Raw genomic sequence first — 7,348 nt, 5'->3', positions numbered from 1 at the left:
GGGGTAAGTATCAGCCAGGTGCTGCTCACCAGATGCATTGATTGATCATTGGTGAATGTGGCGCCCTCTATAGGCAGTTTGCTGGTCTGCAGCATTCAGGTGTGTGTTACCACAATGCCAAGGAGGAAAGTCATCAGCAATGATCTCAGACAAGTGATTGTTGCTGCCCATCAATCTGGGAAGGGTTAGAATGCCAAACAATCTGAAGTGCATTATTCTTCAGAGAGAAAGATTATTCACAGGAGGGAAACATTCACCACAATAATCAATCTTCCCAGGAGTGAACCTCCCAGCAAATTCAGGTCAGACTGTTCAATGCTCAGAGATATTGTAGAAACCTCAAGAGCTCCATGTCAGACTCCACATGGCTCAGTTAGCATGTTACAGTACATGACAGGACATTAGATAAAGACTGAACACGTATGACTTGTGTGGAAGGGTTGCCTCTTCTCTCTAAAAAGAACATGGTAGTGCAGGCTACAAACTGCTGTAAACCTCTTCTAAAATGCTTGCAAAAGGTGGTCCCAATAAAGTCTATTAAGCAGTGCAGTGGCAGACAACTCAGAGACGCTGCAGAGAGTCTCACAAACCAAATCGCAGGCAAACACCTGAACAAAAAGAGATTTCAGCTGTTTTAATTGGTTGCAATGGTAATCAGGGAATTTGGGGCAGGTGAGGACTGGCTGACAGTGGTGAACTTTGTGTTCTGCTGAGTCTCCTGTGTCTCAGGTGTATTCCACACATTCCATAATTACAGAACGGGAACAAAGGAAGTAGTAGTAGAAGGTAGTTACTGAAGATTGATCTGTAATGGGGGGGGAGTCTGTCTCTTACCTGGGGGTCTGAGCTGTGCTGGAAGCAGCAGAGATGCAGAGTTTAGGAAGATCTTGGTCCAAATTCTACAATAAAGTCCATAGGTGTGTATGCAAACTCTGCTTCCTGTGTGTTATTACTGCACAATGACTGCTAATCTAAAGGGCAATTATTTGGATCTCCATAAAAGTCCTATTAATTCTCCTTTTTGTAAAAGTAAAGCTTTGCTGACCCAAAGTTACCAGAGATTTTATTACTACAGGTACCTTATGCCATAATATTCATTGTGTCCCTGTCTGTCATTTGCTACCCCTATTTAATGTACAGCACTGCATAATATGTTGGGGCTATATAAATACTGTTTATTATTAAAAATAAGAATAATAATATTATTATTCTCCCATTTTATAGAAGCAAATGACATGGGCCATAATGGGCAGCATTAGTTTCAAACACCCTAATCAACACTTCTGAAGCAAATGACAAATTTAAAAAGAAGTATGCACAGCAATGGAAGTATTGGGGCCACATAAACTACTTTTAGAAATGGCAATCAGGTATTTGTTAATGGAGGTTGTGATTATCAAGATGAAGATCACAGCCCCAATTGATACCATATAAAATCTGATTCCCCTTTCATAAATCTGACATTATATTATTAGTGATCACATTTTAAAATGAACAACAAAGTGATCTGTTATGTGATTTGCACTTCTTTATCTGTGGCCCCTATGAGGCAGGTCTGACCTGTCTGGAAACAACAGACTCAATATGAACTTATCTCTGCAAATATCAGGCAGCGCTGCTACTCACATTCCTTCATATATAGAGGTGACCATTAGGGACAACATTTCGTGTACTACATTCATAAAGCACAGCAAGTAAAATAAAAAGGGAAATATTCCACAAATAACCCCAATTGTATACACTACAATGTATGTCGCACTCATTTCTATCATGTACAATATCAGTAAAGGAAGAAAGTTTGGTGACTTATTAGGCAATGATAAGAACGCTGACCCCAGGAATGTTTTTTTCCTATAGTATGGACCCCCTGTTGTCCAATCGGCTGCCTTTCAGTGGCACTATTCGTGCAGCCCCCAGAACCCCTCCAGTGAGTATCAGATTATTCTAAAACTAAAAGCATTTATTTGTAAAGCGGCTGTAATAGCAATAATCTATGAATGCCCCTGGAAGTATATCACCAAAAGCTCCAATTGCATTTCTTTTGTCTTTGAGAGTTTTCTGTGCAATCACTCACTAAATATTATGTGTGGCCCATTAGTGATGCCCATTAGTAATTGACCAACACTGACACAGACATTGCAAGCCAAGTAAACTACAAAGCTATTAGCTGGCAACTTTCATTAATGCCCCCTCTGCTGGTAAGACAGAATATTACACCGCATAGACATTTGTCTGACTTGAACCAATCTTACATTTTTAGTGAATGTATGTGAAACATGAGGAAATTCATTAATTAAGGAGCTGCCTTGTGGTTTGGCTGAAATCAGCTCAGTGCAGCTACCATACAAGACTGTTGGAAGGAGGTTCCTCCCTGAGCGCTGCTCCAATCAATAACGCTCCCACCCCCTGAGCGCTTCTCTAATCAATAATGCTCCTACTGCCTGAGCACTTCTCTAATCAATAACGCTCCCACTCCCTGAGCACTTCTCTAATCAATAACGCTCCAACCCCCTGAGCGCTGCTCCAATCAATAACGCTCCAACCGGGCTTCTTGTTATGAATGGGACTCCCCTACATGCTGCAAACTATGAGGAATTCTAATTCATATCCCAACTCTTAGCAGATACAAATATAACAGAAGCACCAAGGCTCATTAGTTGCTGTGTTTGCAGCCCGACTACAGGAATTAGCATTGGTCTATTGGGCTTGCTTTAATGTGAAACATGGAAATATTCTTATGACAGCAATATTCCTGACTTCCTGATCACTACAATGGATCAGGAAGTTAGGAAGTAATCAGGAAGTTATAATGGATATAAAACTCTTTTCTTTGCTGGTCTGTAGGCACATTATAGCTATGCCCAATGACAAACCTGTGTACAGGAAGAGCTGGCACCCGGCAGGGGCTGGAAATGGAGGCAGCGAGTTATAAGTGATTATAAAATACTAGAAAATGATAATGAAACGACCCGACAGAGGATCAATACATTTACATAAATACAAATTACGCTAACTACAGATTATTCCATCACATGAGAGTGACACAAGCACATGATAAGGCTGCACTATGAAAAGGAAACAAAGGTGGGTGCTCACTGACACCCGGGGCGTCTCTTCACCCCTCTTATAGTCCAGTGAGCCCCAGTAGCACCCCGTTGTTCTTTCTGTACAGAACACTTAATATTCTATCACATTTACAGCGTAACTGGCCTGTATGTTATAGAGATCTTATAGTAGGGGAGGATGAGCCACACAATAAATAATAATAAATTCCACAATATTGCTGTGTGTTGTCACCCAACTATGGGCCATGGCAGACCAGTAAGTGTTTTATGTACTAGGGGGGCACATTATGGAAATATTTACTACAGGGATGACCTGCTTATCTTTATTTTACCCTATGTGCCTTAGGAAGGCCCTGATAGAAAACAGATTACGCTGGTTACTCCTTCCGGTGAGCACATTCATTGCTTGCTGTTTGGTGGTATATCCGGGTGATGGAATTCTGTGCATCCATTGGTTGGGTCATTTAGTTTGGGAATAATACCCAAGCAATCCGAATATAAATCATCAGAACAAATCTTCATTCATTATCTGCCTGCCATTCTTCCACTCACCTATATCACATGGAAGAGCCGTTATTTGCGGCCGCCTCTGGTTGTAGCGGTCATCGCTCCCATTGTCCATCTTCTGTGTCTGGCTGCTCTGAGGTTCTCATCTGGAAACATAAAAAGTCCAAGGTTTATCTGTTATATTGTAAGATGAATAAAGGAAATCATTGGAATGGGAAATATATGTGTGTATATTTAATGTACAGCACTGCATAATATGTTGGCGTTATATAAATCCTGTATAATAATATATGAGGAAAGTGTAACGTGTTCATTACATTAACCCTTCACAACCTGTGATTCTGGCACAATGGTACAGATGTCTGTGCATGGAGTTAGATGCTGCAATAAAGTCTACATAGCTGCTAATACAGCCATGGATTGGCTGGGTGTGTGGCAGCATTCACTGGGCTGTATGCAGCTGGGAGTATTTGGAAATGTGGCAAACAATACCTGCCACAGGTTCTAACCCCCCGCAAGTAATTCTTGTCAGCGTTATCTTCCTGTTCTAGGTGACACCGGCCAGCACATTAGGATGTGAAATCTCCACAATGGGGACACAACCCCAGCCGCCCCGTCCTGAGACACAAATCACTGCTTTGGGTGGATTTCTGCTTTACATCCCCTCACATCTGCTTATTCCTCACCGCAGCTCACAATACTGGCAAGCACATCATCCATTGTGTTCAGTGACCTTCACTGCCTGACACAAGAGAGGGATCACTTACTGGCTTCCTCCAGCGGCCTGCTGCAGATAATTAGACACGGCCTGGTTTATATTAAAGGAGAACATGCGTGCGCTGGCTGAACACGGACATTCTACATACATTCTCATGGTATAGTGAACCGCTTACAGTCAGCTGAATCAGCAAATGGATCAGAACAGTTGACTGGTGCCGGTTCCGATGCTATGGTGGTTCTTCATTTGTTCTGTTATAATAATAAAAAACTGAAAATAAATGAAATTGTTCCAAAGTTGTTGGAGCACTGAAGAGGAAATTCACAAATTAATAATAATAATAATAATAATAAATACACATAACAGACCTGACTTATCAAAGTTTCCCAAGACTGGATAGATCGACTATCATGGGTGAACCTGGGTGATCCTGCAAACCTGAAATGGATCTGCTCCAGAATTGAAAACATTTGCCAACTAATAGTAAATGATATGTAAGAAATCCATTCCAGGTTTGCTGGATCACTTAGATTGACCGATGATAGCTGATTTTCTGAAGAACGTATCTCCATCCATTTCTATCGCTGTACACAGTTCTGCCATAAAACTCCAGTGTGACACCACTTCCTCTGTTCCAATGAAGGAATGCAGCGTTGTCACCTCCTCACTCCCAGTTTGGTCATTACAGGGTAACTGTTATAAAGCTCAGACATTTATTGCCCCCAGCTGTAAATGGCACTGGGAGTCTGGGATGTAACGTGATGTGAAATATGAACTCCCCCCCATCCTCAGCTCTGGGCTTTCCATGTGAATGCGGCAACACGTTACTGCACACGTCTACCATTGGCTCCCAGTCCCACCGAGGATAATAGGAGCTCCGCCTACAAGGCAAAGACCAGACTCCCTGCACATGGAGAGAGAGCAGCCGTGACCGGTCTGTATTACAGGAAGTTATGGTTGTCACACCGAATGACTGCACAGATCTGGACATGAATGGCTCCGGTATAAAGACCAAATCCTAAAGCAGCAGCATGGTGAGCTCACCGCTCCCTCCCCTGTAATATTATTAGATTTAGCATATGTACATGCAGCACATCTGATTGGCTCCCAGTGCCGCCCCTCCCTCAGTCTGAGTGCGGCTGTACTATCTATAGATCAGAGCTGCACTGACATGGGCCTGCATTCATCTCTAAGGATATATAACATATACATATATATATAATGAAACACGTTTCTAATCCATCCAATCAGATCCAAGGAATCAGAGGGGCGGGGCACAGAGATAGGGCACCTCCTCTCTGGATTTGGCGATTATAAAGTTGATTTTCCCGTTGCTCTGCCCATGCAGGGTTTGGATTTTATGTGACACAATCAATGTTTTATATGTCCTGGATTTTCTATTTATAATTTAGGAACAATAAAGCAGATGTGACCTCAATGACTGAACTCTGCTTTTCTATTCAGTCATTTACAATCATATCATAGGGGTGACAACGCTCTGTCCTCATCTTCCTATAGTACCCTTGTGTTGTCACTCTATCTCTAGAGGAAAATAATGGAGCCAACTTGTCACAAGGGTACAAGTTATAAATCCCTCACCCAGCCCCCACCCTCCTGTCAGTAAGTCTCACACCTTTGTGGTATTTGGGTCCCCCGGATCATAAAATGCTGCAACGCTCCCCTTCCCTCCGGAGAGTGCTCATACAGCCATACTGTGCTGTGTGAAAGGGGACGGACACTGATCATAGATTCCTGAACAGGGTAATGCCGGCCCATTTATTGCCTCCAGGGTCCCCTACCCCACCCCCCGTCCCCCAGCTCAGCCAAACCATTTACCAATCTGGGTCAGAGCCCGTCAGGTTTTTGCTGTCAATGTTTATTTGGGAGATTCGCAAATGTGAAAGATAATCTTTTGGTGAGGACACCAGTTCCTGGAGGGGATATTCCATACAATGGAGGGATTTCATTTACTTCCGGTTCAGTTCTTAGGACAGGAAGTGAAGGGAAATCTTCCTGATTGCAGCGGCCAATCAATGGATAATAAAACACAAAGGAGATTTGTAATGGGGACTCCCCTCAGGATATCAAGGGGAGAGGCTGCCCATAGCAACGCTGGTTGCTAAGTCGTTTCCATGGTGATTTTCCTTGTTTGGCTCAGATGAAGTGTCAGCTCTTCGGCTCATCGCAATAATTGCAGATTGGAAGAAGGTGCATTGTCTGCACCGGGCCCGGACTATAGATTGTTATATACAGACCCGACCTTCCCCATAAAACTCTACCCATGCGATAAATGATATTAAACCCTCTCACAACACCCAAAATGAGAAAAAATAACTTTTTGTCTTTAGATAACCTTAAAGTTGTCCCAACATTCCCCATCCTCATGAGCTCTGAGCACTGTCCTAGCTCCATGTTATCCTCCCCCTCAGGGCCGACACACCTGGACGGTGACAACCTGACACAACTTTAGTCAACATTTCTTCCCGGAAGTGACCTTTTTTCTGTTACCGGGGCAACCCTGGGAAAGTCACGTGCCCGCGCCCCACCCGTCATGCCTGTGTGGTGAGACAAGCTAGACAGTCACGTGGGCTTCTTCTTGGTCACGTGCTCTTCTCGGCTTAGCCCTCGCTTCCTTTACGGCTGTCGCAAAGCGTCGCTGAGCCAAGCAATCGGAAGTGGGTGAGTCGGGCTGAATGTTACCCGGGGACACCCGGCAGGGGCTCATACACCGTACCGAGCCGTGGTATGATATGAGGGGAGCTCGGGGCAGCCTCAGGGACTCCGAGCTGTGACAGTCACATCCAGTGCAGCCATGGAGGCCCAATTAGTATTACTGAGGTCCCGGTCATGTTTGGGATACCGGGGCTGCCTCGTAAGGGTTCATTTCAGGGGGCTCTGTGCTCCTTTTTAAGAATACCACAGCCAGCAGCACCCCTGGGTGCCCCCACAGCTGTCTCCCCTCCCCCTCAAGTGAAACCCCACCCCCCTTTGCTGCCCCCTTCCCCTCAGGTGACCCCCGTACAGCTTCCCCCACCCCCCTCAGGTGATACCTCACCCC

General features: G+C 44.3%; 1 protein-coding gene and 1 long non-coding RNA gene across 4 annotated transcripts in view; one reads left to right on the top strand and one right to left on the bottom strand.

Moving 5' to 3' along the window:
- Nucleotides 1-6,935, bottom strand: part of LOC140324823 (uncharacterized) — a 24,232-nt gene extending 17,297 nt beyond the window's left edge. The window contains exons 1-3 of the long non-coding RNA XR_011919577.1: nt 6,644-6,935; nt 4,466-4,541; nt 3,618-3,718 (exon numbers count right to left, since the gene is read on the bottom strand). This is a non-coding gene — a long non-coding RNA (uncharacterized lncRNA). The remainder of the gene's footprint in view (nt 1-3,617; nt 3,719-4,465; nt 4,542-6,643) is intronic.
- Nucleotides 6,822-7,348, top strand: part of GOLGA7 (golgin A7) — a 16,231-nt gene continuing 15,704 nt past the window's right edge. For 2 of the 3 annotated variants that reach the window (XM_072402947.1, XM_072402944.1), the window contains exon 1: nt 6,822-6,969. The gene's annotated coding sequence lies outside the window, so the exon portion shown is untranslated. Of the gene's footprint in view, nt 7,034-7,348 lie in introns of all 3 variants that reach the window. The other variant, XM_072402945.1, reaches the window with a different exon arrangement.

This window comes from Pyxicephalus adspersus, chromosome 2 (assembly GCF_032062135.1).
Source record: "Pyxicephalus adspersus chromosome 2, UCB_Pads_2.0, whole genome shotgun sequence".
NCBI classification, from domain to species: domain Eukaryota; kingdom Metazoa; phylum Chordata; class Amphibia; order Anura; family Pyxicephalidae; genus Pyxicephalus; species Pyxicephalus adspersus.
This window is presented reverse-complemented; position numbering and strand designations above follow the sequence as displayed.